Genomic DNA, 18,702 nt, shown 5'->3' with positions numbered 1-18,702 from the left:
TACCTCCACACGTTATGTCCTGCAGATACCACTCTTCCCCATGTATTATTGTGGGATTATATGTTAAATGACATTTATTATCGGAGCTGCTATCTATAAGACAGTGGACCTTATTCAGAGGCGGCCGTATGGTCTACGACCGCACGGCCGCCTCGATGTTTGGCCAGTGCGTGAGTCCCGCTACGACCGACAGCGCTGGTCGTAGCGGGTCTCCTTCCAAAGGGGGCGAGCTGTCGATGTTGATTGACAGCTCGCCCCGTTTGGAAGGCGGGCCGGGGGGGCGGCAGCCCAAACGGAGGCGTTTTGGGGGAGGCCCCACTGACATCACAAGTGATGTCAGTGGAGAGCTTCCGGCTCTGACAGAGCCAGAAGCTCTCCGGGGCTTACGACAAGTGAGACCCTACCCTAGGGTCTCGTCGTAAGCCCTGATGGTCGCGATGGTCTCTGACCATCGCGACCATCACCCAAGCGGTCATTAGAGCTGTGGGTGTAAACCCACAGCCTAACGACCGCAACAGAGGCGGGTGGTCAGGATGCAAGTGGCCGGCCAGTTTCTGAGCGACCGCTTGCATCCTCCGACCACCTCTGAATAAGGTCCAGTGTGCTGATGTACCAGCCTATGTATGAATGGTCAGTGGCACTGACCTTTCTGACAGCTGCAGCTATGGATTGTGCCAGCTGCACTTGTCATTGCCATATGCACAGCACTGTCATGGCTGCGGCGGCTGCTGGACTCCGGGCTGTGCACGGGAGATGTTGCGATGCTTGCGAGATCTCGCACATGCCCACTGCAGCCGGCCGGTAGGTGAGACACAGCGCATCAGCACTAGGTTGATGTGTTGTAGGATCAGGCAGGAATCGCTGGAGGGGGGAGTTTTCATTCCCCAACTCCAGCAGACAAGATGTTAATACCTCTCATTGGTGCTGTTTCCAGCTTAGCCTATGTAAAGAGGCAAAGGAGCAAGAGCTATAGAGGCACAATTTGTGCCACTATAATGCATCTCCCCCTTTATCTCTCTCCACTGTATCTCTCTCCAAGGGATCTATTTCCTAAGCAGTGTTAGGACACAGAGTGAAAAGTGATAAGGTGCCAGTCAATCAGCTCCTAACTGCCATCTCACAGGCAGTGTTTGAAACATGACATTTGGGAGCTGATTGGCTGGCACCTTATCACTTTCTTATCACTTTTCACTCTGTCTCCTAACACTGCTTAGTAAATAGGCCCCCAATGCTTTTGTCACTTTTGTCTTGACCTGGTAGCAATTGGTCCGCTCACTGCGCCATTTTTTAACTGGCCTGCTACAGTATATTTGGCAGGACCTGAATCCTTGTAGATTCCGGCCCGGCGCCATTGTGCATGTAGGGCGATGGTGGAAATCCATTGCTATAGATGTGTCTGTATACATCTTTGCTGCAGAAGCACTAAAAAGACTCTCTCAGCATGCCAGGTCCCGTGAGACTCTGTTAGCACTGGGCATCTTGTTTAGCCGAATATACACCTAAGTCGCACTGCGATGCAACAAGGATGCACCAGCAGACTGTACTGATTAATTTGATATGTGACACTTGTATATCTGAGTATGATTGAGTCTCTGAATCTGTATATGATATTCTACAATGTAGCGAACAGTTTTTTTCATTTCAAGTTCCGTTGTAGTTCATGTACAAACTGAGGTGCACACAGATATCACATATCAAATTAATCAGCATAGTCTGCTGGTGTGTCTTAGTCACTTAAATGCATATTTGTCAAGAAAAGACGCCCCGACCGCTAGCAGAGTAGCATGGGACCTGGAGGCTCACTCTTACCAGGCAAATTGCGCTACATAGCGTATTAAGGCTAGATGTATGAGGAGACATCTGTACCTCCACAGCTGCTTGCAAACTCTGCTGCTATGGCAGGCAGGGACTAAATCCCTCCAGATCCAGGTCCACTGCCCTGCCCTGCTCGATGATGGCCATAACTAGGGGTATGCGAATGGTGCCGCAGCACAGGGCACAGAGCCCTGTGGACAGCGCCGCTGTTCACTCGCGGTCCCTGTTTCTGGTTAGCAGGGTGCCTGGAATGACACCCTGCAGTCAGATTATCTGCAGTTGTGCCACCCAGAGCATCCTTAGGATGATTCAGACATGCACATTGCTGCCCTTACAGCCCCCCGGAGCATCTTAAGGATGGTCCGGGCATTGCTGTCATTTCCGGCATTTGTGTCAACCCACAGTTGCAGTGCTACCCTGGATTTCCATTGGGCCCCAACCCCCATACCCTCCATGCATGGAGGTGAAAGTGCACAGCAGCAGGGCCAGTTACAGTACCAGTAACTGGACCCCTACATCTGATTGCTATCCCAATTTGAAGATGTCTTTAGCAGCTCCTATCAATAGTTAAAGCCCAGCAGGAGATAGATCTTCTGGTCATTAACGAGAAAATACAATACAATTACATACACTAGTGAAATAGCATTGAGTGCCTTAATAGCATAAAGTGGTGACTATGGAAACAAAACCCCTCATTTTTTTCAATCCCGGGATTCAGGATTGAAAAATCTCAATCCCGGGAATCCCGGACTACCCAGGATTGAGTTGATCAATACAAATATTATTATTCTGACCCTTTTCGAAGTGCCACTAGCCCACACCAACAAAAACCAGGCTGTGTGTGACAGATAGTGTGTGTGACACTGTGTCACACATTCAGCTGACTCACCCGGTACAACTGTAGTCTTATACTGTCTGGTAGGCAGCAGTAGGCTCCCACCAACTCCTACACCAGGCAGTCAGTCAGTCCTGTCCTCCAGGCCTCCTCCTACCCCTCTCATGCCGCACGAGCTCAGGAGAGCCACTCGCCTCAAGCTCAGAATCAGACTGGGACCAGTTCCAGGGAATAGAAATCCAGGCCTCTGCTTAAAATAGCCGCCAGCCGCCCACAGCAGAATCCTCCAGAGTGAGTGGGCAGGCAGCCGTGCATGGCTGTAAGGGGTGGGCTGGCATGTGCGGATGTGCAGCGTGACCCCTATGACATCACACGCAACAATCCCGGGATTCAAATCCCAGCATTTTTTATGTTAAATCCAAGGATCCCAACAATCCCGGGATTGGCTTCTAAGGTGGTGACATTATTTATACCAGTTATTTATATAGCACATGCATATTCTGCAGTGCTTTACAGAGAATATTTGGCCATTCACATCAGTCCCTGCCCCAGTGGAGTTTACAGTCTGCATTCCCTATCACATCTATGCACACACCCAGACACTAGAGTTACTTTTTGGCAGTAGCCAATTAACCAGTATATTTTTGGAATGCGGGAATAAAACTGGTGTACTTAGAGGAAACCCAAGCAAGCATGGGGAGAATATACAAACTCCACTCAGTTAGGGCCGTGGTGGGCATCAAACCCAAAACCTCAGTGCTGTGAGGCAGTAATGCTAACCATTACAGTCATGCTACCCGAACATGTGCCTATACACGTGCATGCCGTTCTTAAAATCCATCTAGACTCCTGGGGGTATACTTACTAAAGTGAGAGTTTATAGAAGTGGAGATGTTGTCCATAGCAACTAATCAGATTTTAGCTATTATCTTCTAGCAGGTGCTAGTTAAATGTTAAGTAGAATCTGATTGGTTGCTATGGGCAACATCTCCATTTCTATAAACTCTCACTTTAGTAAATTTACCCCTTGGTCTATAAAATAAACAAACTCCAAGAACTGAAAGAAATGTCTATATGGTCAGGTGGTTCCCACAATACTAACCACCAGAGAGGCATTTTATAAACGTAATTTAAAAAATATTTATTACAAGTTGGAGCCTAGCAGAAAATAATGATGTAAAAGTGTGAATGTGAATTGTTGTTACACCGTGTTTCCATTATATGGTTTATGGATTAGCAATTTGTTCACTGGTAATCTGTTTATATGTAGAATTAATATATTATCTCTACTGTTTCTGATTAAGGGGTGTCTGTTATACCTGTAGGTTATTTGCCTTTTACTTGTAAATACATATTTGACATCCTTTACAAGAGTAAGGTTTATTTAAGACAGAAGGAGGAATATTAGGGTATTCAAAGTTCTTTACAAAATCAAACATTTAAGAACTAATTTTCAATAAATAATTTATTAGTGCAGCATCAGTACTTTAATAAATGGACAGGTTCTTTAAAAAAGAAAACTTATGGTACAAGGTTGTGCTTGGATGCCTAGTCTTATCTCCAGCACAGTTTAAAGTATTTCACAACATACTGTAAATTCTTGATGACATTCCCAAGAGTGCTGGAATGTTACTTCACAGAAAAAAACACTTAAATCAAGTAGGTAACTCACTCACTTTACACTGTTACAATCCTTAAAGGCATTACAGAAATATTCTGGCCATTTTATGGGTGTAAGAAGAGTGCACCATATTAATCAGTGCTATTTCAATCTTTTAATTTCATTACAGATTTGTTTTAGTACAATATGATTTTCATAGATAAACTATATGAGTTGGTAATATTACAGGTGTTGGGCACATATGCCTACTCTACCAGAGTGTAAGGGAGACTACATAATTTCTGGAAACCCTCCTGCATTCAACTTCTTTTTCTTGAGATGTTGTTAAGGCCATTATAATGCATTCTCTTTGAAACATGTCCTCATAGTTTAGCCCTCCTGCTGCATCAATCAGCAGCATGGGGTGGGACCATGGTGATGAGTATTTGTGCCCCTACACTGTCCACACTTGGAGTATTGAAGCAAAGAAAACTTATCACTCTGCTAGTAAGCAGATTTAAATAGAGCAGGCAATTTGAAAAGGGTGGACTAGTGATATCAGCATGATGTCAGTATTATGTGTGGAATTTGTATATTCTCCCCATGCTTGCCATTCTCCTGCAACTCAAGAGGAGTGGCGCCACCATGAAAGATATGTCACTTGGCTGCCAGAAGGACCTCAGACTGGCACATGAGAGTGCAGGGACACTGCAGCTCAATACACAGTAAAAGATTCTCAGAAGATATTTTCCTATATAGATGCCTCTTTGAGTTCTAATGTATCACGTATCTGAATAGATAGCAGTTCACTGCATCTTCCACAGCTGGAAAGAGGACCAGCGATACCACTAGGTGAACCTAGATGACCGCCTAGGATGCCACTGATTAGACTGCTTAAAACAATGAGGAGATTTATCAAAGCTTGAGAGAGAGATAAAGTACCAACCAACAAGCTCCTAATTGACACTTTTCAAACACAGCTTGCAGAGTGACAGTTAGGGTTTGGGGCACTGTCTTTGATAATGGTAGGACAGACTTTCAAGATGAGCAGTGATCTGGTCGGTCAAGCACGTCCACCACAGATTACAATTTGTATCGCATTAAAGGTCTGGTTTAGGAGGATGCATTTGAGTTAGCAGGATCAGATTAAAGGTTTTGGGAGCCCCAGGACAACTAAGTTGTGGGGGCCCTCTTCAAGCCGCACGGAGTCTTACTCCCCTCCCCACTCCAATGCCCAAGCCACATGGATCCCTGCTGTTTCCATCCCCGCCCCTGATTACTCACTTGGCAGCTCCTGATTTTCGACAGAGCTGCCCTATAGTCCCCTCATCAGCATCACTGACATGTCACGTGATGCCAATGATGAGACTCGGGAGCTGCCCTGCACTGTATGCAGCAGCACTAACTGTAGAATACAGTGCCGCGGCAGCTGAGCCCCCACCCGGGAACAGTTGACACTAGGCACCTTTTCTCGGCAGGGTCACACTGACCCTATGTTGGAACCCCTATGTGTGTGAGCACACCGAGGCTGCTGCCACTGTAGCCCCCCCCTTAATCCGGTCCTGTGAGTTAGCGACATTGCTGACAAATTGAATATGTCATTGGGTACTGTGCACAACACCATTCATGGTCAACTGGGGTACAGGAAAGAGTGTTCATGCTGGGCACTGAAGCAACTCACAGAAGTTCACAAAACCAATAGGATGGGAATGTCGCTCATGCACTTGACACGGTACCATGAGGAGGGAGTGCAGTTCCTGCAGTGTGCTGTTACAGTCAATTAAAAACGTGGGTGCAAGTGACACCGGAGATGAAGCAAGCATTCATGTCATAGAAACATGCATCATACCTACCTTCAAAGAAATAGAAAACAACTTCTTCATGGGAACCGTATTTTGGGACCACAAGGGTGTGCTTCTTGTTGATTATTTCACCAAGAGATACTATGAATGCTGTCCACTATTGTGAAACATTGGTAATTGGGATTGGCAAATGTTCTGGGATGCCTGGCAATTGGTCTGCCTAACTTAATAACTTGAAGATTAGGTCCCGATTGGACCTCAGGTTGGTGTATGCTGGGCAGAACATTGACCTAGGGAGCCTGTACTGGGCTTTCCACTGGATGGATTTGGATGAAAACTTCACAGAGCAGTGGCAATTGGTCTGGGATGCTTAACTTAAAACCTTGAAGATTTAAACCCAGGCAACGCTGGTACTTTAGCAAGTGATATATAAAAAAAACAATTTCTACATATATAAAACAGCTTGGTTGATTACAGATAAAAAAAGCTTTTATTACTACAAATCAGTACATATCAGAAACACCTGTACAATATATCTAATCCCTTCTAAATAGTTTAAAAATAGAAGTAGGAATTCATTCTCTAGTGAGGTTCAGTGCAACACCCTAAGATTGTCCAAAAACATACAAATGTATGGATGATCAATATTCATTAAAGTTCCACCATTTTTGGCCTAATATGATAATCTGGAATTGTTCACAATTTAATTGTAAATTTGGATGAATATCCACCAATTTGATAAGTATTACAGGTTGAGTCTCCCATATCCAAAATGCTTGGGACCAGGGGTATTTTGGATAAAGGAATTTTCCGTATTTTGGAATATTTGCATATCGTAATGAAATATCTTGGGAATGGGACCCCAATATACACACAGAATGCATTTATGTGTTATTTACACCTTATACACACAGCCTGTAGGTCATGTTATACAATATTTTCAATAATTTTGTGGCTCAAGCAAAGTTTGTGTACATACATGAAATTAATTTATGTTTCATATACACATTATACACACAGCCTGAAGGTAATTTTATATAATATTTTTAATAATTTGTGCCTTAGACAAAGTTTGTGTACATTGAACCATCAAAAATCAAAGGTTTTATTATCTCAGTCATGCCAAAATTATTCCGTATTCGGAATATTCCATATTTCGGAATATTTGGATATGGGAGACTCAACCTGTACCTACTAGAAAGGTGGATCACGTACAATCTGTTAGCAGGAAGGCCTCACAGTGTGGTAAGAGCTGATGGTTGCTGCAGGCTGGAAAAATGGCCTCCACATAAAAGCTGGGCCAGATAATTGATGGAACTGGTCCAGTTAGTAATATGGATGAAATCACGTAGCGTGTTTCATTATGGAATGACCCCACAACATCTTCAGAAGTAGTTGTTAAATAGGTTTCTGTAAAGGATTTGGGATGGTTATGAGTTTGTAACAAACAGAACTCGTGTTCCAGAGAACTGGCAAATAGTAAAGCGAAGAGGTCTGGATTTGGTTGGAGGAATTGAAAATATGAAATGAATGGGAAGTTTGGTGGTGGAGCAAAGAGCATGAGCAAATAATGATTGCTGAACAGGAACCAGGGTTTGGTGAAATGTCATCAGCAGACATAAGAAGGACATTTGAAGATGATATGTGGGTATGAGGTTTGTTTGTGCAGACCAATGAGGGAAGTAGGTGCAGAATACAAAGCAGTTCATTAGTGCAGACAAGTGAGGAGAGAAGTAGTGGAGGGGAACTAATGATGGGCATTGAGAATTAAGATACTAGGGAGAGAAGAGTTTGGAGAGATATGAATGAAGCTGGAAAGAGTGGGAATCTGCTTCTGTACTGTGAATCAATTGTAAATATTAGATAAATAATGAGAATAAACTGCAGCAGCTATGCTAATAATAGTAATACAGTAGGATCAGTAAGAGGGATCAAGACAAACTCATGATCATTATCAATGCATTTATCAATGCATATTTTACGCCAGGGGCTGAGCACAGGTACGCCTCCTGACAGGCACATATGCATCTTTGTAATGAAGTGCATGGGGCACATTTGCATAGAGATATGTGCTGCCCTCCGTGTTTTGGTTTTAGTATTAGTTTCAGCTCTGAAACCATTTTTGTGTTTTGGCTTTGCCCAGAATTCCTTGTGTGTTTTGGTTATGAGATCTTTATGTGCAACACACAGAAAATAAATGATGGCTGATTTAGAAGCCAGTTGCTTTTAAAAAGTAGATACTGATAATGTTAAAGAGACTGCATAAGAATAGATATAGAGGCCTCAGTGGTGTGCGAGGATGCTGTGGTAGGGGGAATAGTGCTGTATCCTCAACAGAATATATGGGCAGTGTGCGGTTTAATCACACATAGTTCAATCTACTGTAAGAAAAGCTTTGAGGTAGCAATTACCAAGTACATGAAACAAAAATGATAGGTAGAAGCTGGTTGTTGCTATTGGCAACTTCTCTATTAGTCCAATTCTCCACTTTTTTCAATGCTTGATACATCAGCCCCTAAATTTGATTATAACAATTATAACTGAGAGTTAGAAGAATTTATTTTATTATTGAAAAGTAAAATATAAGATATGAATAGAAATAAAATATGTAGGGGTTATATATTAAATGGGTTTTTATTATATGAAGATGGAAGTAGAGCTTTAGCCCAATTTTTTAAATTGATGGAACAAAAAGATTAGATTTGACTTGATTAAAAAGATTATAATTATTTTAATTCTGAAGAAGACCCTGACTGCAGAGCTTACTGGTCTCTGTAGATGTCAGTGGCTGTTGTGATAAAGAGGCATACCATTCAGTGAGCTTATGTCCAATATTTTTTGGATTGGAAAAACTGATTAAAAAATAATGACAAATCAATAATTAAGGCAGCAGCAACTGAATATTGTAGAATAATTTCTACTAGTAGACCCTGACATGAGTGGCTCACTAGGGCTTCCAGTCTGCAGCTTGGCAAATTAACACCTGTCCCACTCCTGCCTCCTTGGCACCTCCTAGTCACAATGTGAGCAAAATAATCAGAATTAGCACACTTTAAATTCTGTAAAGAGCACCCATTGGTGGTCCAACTGGTGCCAACAGCAGCTTTCCAATTTTTTGGCTGTATGTAAGTATTGCAATGAATTATTTTTTTCTACTAGGGCTGGGACTGATGTAAATGACCAAAAATTATTTGCATAATTAATTGCATAGTTATTTTGGGGATCCTGGTCACAATGAGTACTGATCTCCAAGGAAATCTCCAGCCTCTGGAAGCAGCAGATGATGTCACCACATCTCACATATTAGGGCATGCCCTATAAGTTTCATCACTAGTTTGGATTTTGTCAGGGGATGTACCACACAGTGATCATGTACCCAATATTTTTGTATTAAAATAAAAGATTACAAAATAATGTCAAATCAATATTTAAGGCAGCAGCAATTGATTATTGTAGAACAATAACTACTATTAGACCCTGAAATCTGTGGTTTACTTGGGCTACCAGTCTGCAGCTTGCCGAATTAACACCTGCCCCACACCCGTCTCCTTGGCACCTCCTGGTCACAATGGCCAGTAATAAGAATTAGCACACTTTAAAGTCTGTAAAGAGTGCCCATTGGTGGTCCAGACTGGTGCCCGCTGCAGCTTTCCAATTTATCAATAAATTTGAAAAACAAAATAATTGAAAACAAGAAAAAAGATTAAAATAGTGGTCCAGACTCCAGGGCACAACAAGAAAGAAGACTAAAATGGTGGTATAGACTCCAGGGCAATTTGCGCCAGCAGCAGACTTCCTATTTTTTGGCTGTATTGTATTCCCTTCCCTCTCCCCAGGTCTTCATCATGAGGATCCTCATCAGCAAGAATTAAGTGATTGACTTTGTTGCTGAAGTGAAAATGTTGCGGGAAGAGCCCCATTATCCTGCAGTCCCACCCCCACCCCTTTTCTTAAAAATGAAGGCTGATTGCTACTTGAACAATGCTGTACAGAGCATGAAAAATAAATGAAAATAAATATAAATAAATGGTACCAGACTTTTCGCCGGCAGTCGCCATAGGAGTGCCATACTGGTCGAAATACACCCCTCACTTGCCGACTAGTCCGCACTCCCTCCTCAAAGAAGTCTACCCCGAGCATCTCTGTACAAAACACCAGGACTTACTGTTTAGTATCAGCGGGACGCCGCTGGTACCATCCCCGCTCTACATACCAGATCTTTCCCCATCATTCCCCATTCATTCACCTACCAGGACAAGTCTCCTTGTGATATATTCCAGGAATTGACATATACATTATATTGACTTACCGGGTTTTTCCATCATGATCAGCAGATCCTGTAACTGATCTCCCATACTATATTGAACTCTATTCACACCAATCAGAGGATTGGGAACTTTTATTTATATCTTGTGTGCAATTTATACTCTGTATTTCGTATTAATTGGACCTATATGTTGCTAAATCCTATTATGCACAGTTTAGTTCTGTTCTATTTTATTAATATATTATTTAATTATTTTTCATTAAAAGATTTATTCATGTACAAGCATACTCAGTAATTTTCAGTAGTATAAACAGATCAGTATCAGTATATTGTGGTAGGTTTTTTCTACATTCTTTGGTCGTTGAACTATTCCACTATCACAGAGATTAATAATATGTGTAGTAGCACCGTGTTTAGATACTGACCTGTATAATCCATGTATAAACATCATTTACGTTCCATAACCATGTCTAGTTGAGCGCAGTTTATTCTTCATTTGTGCTTATCTGTTCAGGGTTCGAGTCAGGTACCCGAAACTGCAGCTCGCTTAACTTGGAGAGTCCCCAGTGTTTCAGTGCGCTAGTATTCCCTCATTTGTTGTAATCAAGGGTATGACTTGACTCAGGCTGTCAGTGTCGGAGCTCACTTCATTTATTATACTTTCATATAGCTTTAGTAACTTGCATACAACTGAAAGGATTTTCTAGTGTGCTGCAGTAAGGTAACATGCCCCCACTCCCTATATCATGGTTTTATATGTAGAGTAGCTCTTGGTGACTTACTGCTGTTACGCCAGTCGCTCAAACATATAAAGTTTGGAATTCCATCTCATTAATACTTCTTGTTTAGCTGATGATATGGATGATTCAGATGATTTAGAAATTGTGGGAGGATGCTTCTCTGAACTTATAACAGTTTCAAAATGTGATCTGCATGACACATACATGCCACTCATTGACAACCTTGGACTCTCCTCTGGATACTTCTGGGAACAGTAATTATGTTTTTTTGGCCTCAGTGTTATTTTCAGATATGGGTATGTCTTTACACCAGTCACACTACTATTACTACATTACTACACTCTCACCAAGCAATTAGTGTTTGGGAATTTGCAGGAGATGCATAACTGTGTTGGCCACTTACTTTTGACCTGGGTTTTTTTTTCCAAGAACCATGTCAAGCAAACAGTGCCCATGGTTTGAGCTTCTATGGCTGGTGTATGGAATGTTAGCTATTTTACTTCTTTTAGCCAAATCATTCATCATCAATGACATTTCCACTGGCAGTCACATCATCATGAGCTGATGTTTTATCGCTTAAATCGCTTTTTCTCCACACATGAACTTTTTTTCCTCTAGTAAAAGATGTTGAATTACTAGTAGTACTAGTGTCAGTGTTGCTAGTTCTAAAATGATAATTCTGACCCATAGAATGATCCATCACTGAATATAATACAGTCAGATTTTACAAATCCATAGTTTATAAACCAAGATCGTGAAATTTTACATACGAGCGTATTAAAACATGGCCAAGGCAACTAAAAAAATTTGAAATTGAAATTAATTACTGTTCATTTTGAATTAATTAAAAAACAAAATTTTTGCTGTACACTCATTGTGGGGCCTCACAGCATATGGGTAGGGCCTCGGAGCCTGCATTTTGTATTGTAATGGTTTGTCATGATCTTAATGTTTATTTTCGAAAGGAGCTTTAGCAGGTTTTCCCAGCATTCTCAGCTCTCTGACTATACCAAATTATGCAACAACATTGACTTCTTTCTTCGAACTGTGTTGTACTGTGAGCTGCCAAAATATTACACATGGAATGCTTCTCAAAAAGTTTTTATGCGCAGAAAACATGGAGTCACTGTAGATGGTCATCCTGGTATCAGAGCAACAGAAGCTCTTAGCCGAGTTTACCCAGAACATCCTACAAATTTTGAATGCTTCTATCTCTGAAGTTTGCTTTACACCGTTACAGGTCCTACTTCATTCAAAGACCTTAGGACTGTTGATGGGGAAGTTTGTCACACTTTTCGTGAGGCCTGCCTAAGGAGAGGTTTGTTGGAGGATAATGTGTAAACAAACATTCTTAAAATCCCGGGCAATGCCGGGCACTCCAGCTAGTTATTATTAAAAACAATGAGATAGAGAAGGTGGGGGGACTGATACCTTGCAATTTATAAACATAAAATACCAGGGTAGTACCTCAAACTGTGCAGCTTCCTAGGTAAACTGTACATAATAGTCAGCACCCAATAAAAGTACAATATTTCGTTTTTAACAGTGTTTTGTTTTGGGTGGTGGTGGTGGGGGTAAAGTCCACTGACAAATACTAAATATTAAAATTTTTATTTTTTGGATCATATAAGCTTATATGTTTTACTGAAACAGTGGTATCAGGGGATTGTTACTCTTATACCTTATATTGTATTACAGTGAGTGTTTCACATTGTATTTTTGTATTTTTACATTGCTTACTTATATTGCAATTTTTTTATGGTGTCATTAATTTTTAAGGTATAATACTTGAAGTAAAATAGTTTTTACAGCTCATCTCCACTCCCGCCTTTCTTTGGCATGTAATAGAAGCACAACAAGATACATTGTTTGAGTGTTTTTTAACAGTGTTGGTAGCCTTAATGTATTTTATTTTTATTTTTATTTTTTTTTGAGGGGGGGGCAGATGCATTCACTGACAAATACCAGCATAGTAGCCCAATCATTTGCAGATTGCTAGGTACACTGTTATATAACTTATGCACCATATAAGTACCATAAGATACATTTTTTGTGTGTTTTTTTTCAACAGTGTTGCATAATTTTTTCAGGTGTTTTTAACAATGTTGAAAATCTCATTATCTTAGGGAGATTAGTTCACTGACAAATACAAATAGCAAACATACATAGTTACATACATATACAGTATACTTGTATTTATGACTAACACTGTGTAACCACATCTCCTGGTGTACATCTGGCACATACACTACCTTTTTTTCCTACTGCCATGGCAGAGCGGGAAGCTGCATGTTAATCCTGCTATCATCATACTGCTCACTCTCAGTAATTTGTCACATAAGTTTACTCCATTTAAAATTAAAAAAGCATAAGTAAAAAGTTCCATGAAAAGTTAACAAGCAGTAGTTTGCAAATGTTACAAATATAAAAACCGAACTAAATGTCATTGAATTGTGGTAAAATATGCTAGATTAGGAGGAAACGGTACTTTGTGTCCCTGCTCTCTACATCTTTCTGTGTGCTCCATACAGCTAAAGCTGAAAAAACTGTACGGAGGCCAAAAAAGTACAAAAGCAAATGCTATTTTTTTACAGACTTTTCACTCTCAACTATTAACTGATAAAAGTTGAAAGTTTCCCAATAACTGTATGCATACAATACATGATACAGGATTTTTTAACATGTCAGTGCTACCAATATATTCTGGTTTCTGGGGACAATGGGGGTTCTGAGGTGACATTTCCTTGTAATGATGAAGGGAAAAGTGTCAGAAAAAGGAAAAAAAAGTGAAGTAGGCAGATCTCCTTAAGAGAAAATATATTAGTATTTCCATTACATTCTGTAACACCAATCCCTTTTTGCAAAAAAATAATGCAAGGAAGAAAAAAAGATTAACAGCTGGGGATTACAGCTACACTTTCAGTTATGCAGTTATGTAGTTTTAATCTTACATTGCAGCTGTTGAACTCTAACCACATTCATGAAATCCAGCTTGCTGCTATGGTTCTTTCAACAATCCTTTTGATATTCAAAGATTACAATAGTCATTTTTTTTAGAATGTTATCCGAAAGCCATTGCTTTGTAACTCAAACACAAATGTTCGCACAATTCCATTGGGCAGTGTCTCAAAGTGTCTTCAGTCTATTTTTTTCTAACTGAAAGAAGTTCATGAATCTTCTTTAGTTGCTCTCATCTTTGCAACTACTAGTACAAATGGCAGTGAATGAAGAACTCAGTAGGGTTTTATAACACTACTAGCAGTATCACATGGGAAACAATGTGGTTCCAGTTCTAAAGAAGAATTGCTAATTCTTTTAAATCTACGATTTGTTTATATAGGTTGTCGGCAAAATATATTATGTTGTCTGTGTAGTTACTAGTATTATTTATATATATATATATATATATATATATATATATAATATATGTATGGATATATAAATAGATAGATAGATAGATAGATAGATAGATAGATAGATAGATAGATAACATATTGAATACATGAAAACAATAAATTGTTCTGTGAAATAGCAAACAAGTGTTTTTTCACAAATTAGTTGCAAGAATTCAAAACAATCACCATACAATTTGAAAACTGTATAAATGTTCAACTATAAAGGTCCCCAAAGTATATGAACCAAACTAAAACATATAAGATGTACTGTAGGACACATTACAAATGTGGGCCTCATTTACAGAGAATGCAAATATACACCATGAAAGTACACACACAAAAGCATTGGCACACCTCAGGTACGTAGAATTTATAATTTAGCATATAGATGCATCCAGAGCAAAAATTTACCACCACCATTATTTACTAATTCCTAATAATAATCAAATGCAGATTAATTCAGATCCAGAGCAAAAATATGGAATCATCATCATTATTAATGTCTTCTTTGACACAAACTGAGTCAAAGAACATCGGTGCCCTAGCACTTACCTGAGTAATGGTGTAATGCTGGGTACACACTACACGATTTCTGTACCCTGCCACGGGACAATACAACGGCACGATACATTGCATCATCCGTACACACTACATGATGCAGTGGACGACGGCGTGATGTGTAGCCCCATACTGCATATAGCATCATGGCGTCATTCATCGCATCATCGCATCTGCTGTGCTGCACAGCAGATGGGACGATGCGATGAACAACCCTTGGGCATGTACGATCAAGTGAACACACTCTGCGATCTGCACGATATATTGTTCCAATCCACGTCGGAGCGATATATCATGCAATGGAATGTGTTGTGTGTAAGATTGCACAAGGCTTTTAAAACTTTAGAATCTGCTTAGCGCATTAGCACCTTAATTTCTGCATTTTATTCCATCCACATTGTATACTATTGTTCTTCTTTACTTTTCTATTCTTGGTATATACTGAAACGTTGGGCTTATTACATTTTCAGTTTGAGCTGAGACCTCTAGCAATATGATTGGAGAAGTGCTGGAACCATCCCTTCTTGTATTTTTACTTTTATTTTTCACAATATGCATTACTATGTGAGCTTAAAGACCAGCTAGTAGAGCTTGCAGCGATGTAAACCCTGGGTGGATAAATTATTAGACGTATGCCTCATCTGAAGATTCTGCATTTATTTATTTGTTATTAGTTCCTAAATAAGCCCCATAAAGATATATTATTTATATCTATTTAAAATTGCCTTGTGTTAACAAGCTTCCTCACTATAATGAGTAGAATAGCATGTATACTTAGACAATATTATTTTAGAAACCCATGGTTAGCAAACATTTGCTCATATTAAAATTTGCAGAATTCTTGCCACATTTACAGAATGGGTTAGGGTTAGGCCGCAAAAGGGAGGGTTAGACGTAGACTCTGGGGGGGGGGTTAAGGCTGCGGGGAGGGAGGGAGGGTTTGGTTTAAGGGTAGATTTAGGGTAGGGGTAGGGTTTATCTACCCCTTGGCTAGGATGGAACTTGCCATGGGCGCCGTCTGGTGGTTCCATCCGCAGCCAGGGGGTAGAATCAAGCTGGAACTGCCAGGACTGGAGTCCTGGGTAAGCCCCTAGCTCCCAGATGTCCAGGGCCGGGCAGCTACTGGCGCTGAATGATTAAAGCTTTTTTTTTAGACAAAACACGTGTGACATCATGGCGTCACGCATGCCGCATCACTGCACTGAGGACCCGGAAGATACAGAAGATGGTAAGTATCTGTGGGCTGCGGGGGCTGAATGCGGGGGCCACGGGCTGGAGCTGGGGAGGCAGAAAGGAGGCTGGCTTGGGAGACTGAAGGGAGAAGGCTGAGGAGACAGCAGGGGGGCTGGCTGAGGGTTAGCCTACTTACCGTTAGGTGTCAAAATTGAAGCCCAGTCGGGATGCCGGCATGGGGATTCTGAGTGGAGGGATCCTGAGCGCCAGTATCCTGTACCCAACCCGTCTAAGATCTCTAAGAAAAACACATCAAAGGTGATATAAAGTCAGAGCTACCCACAATAAGTAGGAAATATTATAGTTCAAAGCATTTCAGTAAAGGTTTGTTTTAATCAAATAGGGAAACCTTTATTCCATATTCAAACGAAGGCGCAATAGATCAAACACATAATGATATTAGATTTATACAATCATAAAGAATAGGATCTATGATTGTGGTGAATCAAACAGGCTGTGATTCTACTTGCCTATTTACAGTAGGTAATTTGTCCCCCCTAGATGTAAAGAAGGATATATATAAGAAATATCACCAAGGCTACTAAGAGATCAAATGCAACAAGAATTTAACTATACATTCAAAAAATGACTGCATTTCAAAGTGCAGTACTTCTTCCTCAAGTAAATGTCTGAAGAAGCGTTAAACTTTCCAAACGCGTTGCAGGGTGCATACTTGGATAAAGGTCCGCTGTTTTCTATATGTATAAGGGCAACTGTAACTGCTCCACATCTCATAATAAACCGAAGTGAGGGCATTGTCAAAGTGCTCAAAGTAAGTTTGATGTAGTACAATCATAATGCATATATTTTATGTCATTATTGTTATAAAATTGACTGGCATTTGATTTATTGCTGGCCGTAGTGATTTCTTACAGCTATCCAACATCTAGGACGGGGACAAGTTCAATAAAGAGGTAAGAGGACTGCCAAAGTACCCAAAGTCTGCTTGATTTAGCGCAATGTAAGAGCATAAACTTTATCATTTTATTGCTTTAAGATGACTTTACATTTGATCTATTATGGCTTTCTCTGGTGTTTCTACTAGTGCCTGTCCTTTCATTTTGATATGTAGAGATCTAGCAAATCTATATCTCTAGATTTACAGAGGACAAAAATTAATAAGATATTAATACTATGCTTATAGGTAAATATATTCATTTTTATATAAATATCCACTGTACAGTTTTCTAGTTAGAAAGTTATATTAAAAGGATATTGTATTCATATTTTAATAGTCAAAGTAAAAGTAGTGCATGTGTAGAGAGTAGCAGACTGATACTGATAGATATATATATATATATATATATATATAATAAAGAAAGAAGGAGTCAGCACATCCATATCAATCCATAGAAAATGTATTAATCCAGTAGAGAACAAATGTCGAGGTTATTTGAGGGGCTTGTGAGCAAAGTCATAGCAATAGGCCTTGATGAAGGTGTCGGATTGACACCGAAACGGCTGTCGGGCGCTACTCTCTGGAGGGAGGACTTGTGATGAGTATTTTCATGTTTGCCTGCTGTTTGTGCCATGATGAACTATTGCTATGACTTTGCTCACAAGCCCCTCAAATAACCTCGACATTTGTTCTCTACTGGATTAATACATTTTCTATGGATTGATATGGATGTGCTGACTCCTTCTTTCTTTATTACATATCATATTATGTGTTTGCACTCCTCATTGTTGCTGCTACCAAGAGTGTGCTGCTGGTCTCATTTGCACTACTATATATATATATATATATATTTATATATACCATCCAAAAATGACACAGCACTCCAAGGGCTCCAACTGGCAATATCACGTACCAAGTGTATTTATTTTCAACGTCACGCTTCAGGGCATCCGCCCTTTCGTCAGGACACACTTACAAATAAACAGCACAGTACACTTGGAGATGATGGTTTTCGGATCGTGCACGGTGTCCTGTCCTGAGTGTGTCTCAGGGCCGCAACTGGGGGGGGGGGCTAGAGGTGCACGTGCACCGGATGCCGGATTGCAGGGGATGAAAAAAGCTGACTCGAGGAGGCTTGGGGGCTGCAGACTCAGAAAACAGCCATCCAAAAATGGCAGCCGCCAAAGAGGAGACAAATGCTAGAGGTCCTTACTAGCCCTCTAGTGTCTGTCTCCTCCTTGGCGGTGGCCATTTTTGTATGGCCGTTTTCAGCAAATTCCATGTGGACTAGCCGTCCGCATGGACTCTGCTGAAAATGGCCATCCAAAAATGGCCGCCGCCTAGGAGGAGACAGATGCTAGAGGTCCTACTGGACCTCTAGTGTCTGAAGGGCCAGCGCAATGCACACAGCGTTCCCTGCATCGGGAATGCTGGCGCTGCCGGGAGAAGATGCTGAAAGCTGCATCTTCTCCTGTGAAATCCCCTGGCAATGAGCATAAACCCCCTGGCAACAAGCATAAACCCCCATGGCAAGAAGCATAAACCTCATGGCAATGAGC

This window comes from Taudactylus pleione, unplaced genomic scaffold, assembly GCF_031769625.1.
Source record: "Taudactylus pleione unplaced genomic scaffold, aTauple2 ptg000041l, whole genome shotgun sequence".
In the NCBI taxonomy this organism is placed as follows: domain Eukaryota; kingdom Metazoa; phylum Chordata; class Amphibia; order Anura; family Myobatrachidae; genus Taudactylus; species Taudactylus pleione.
Note: the sequence above shows the minus strand (reverse complement) of the source record.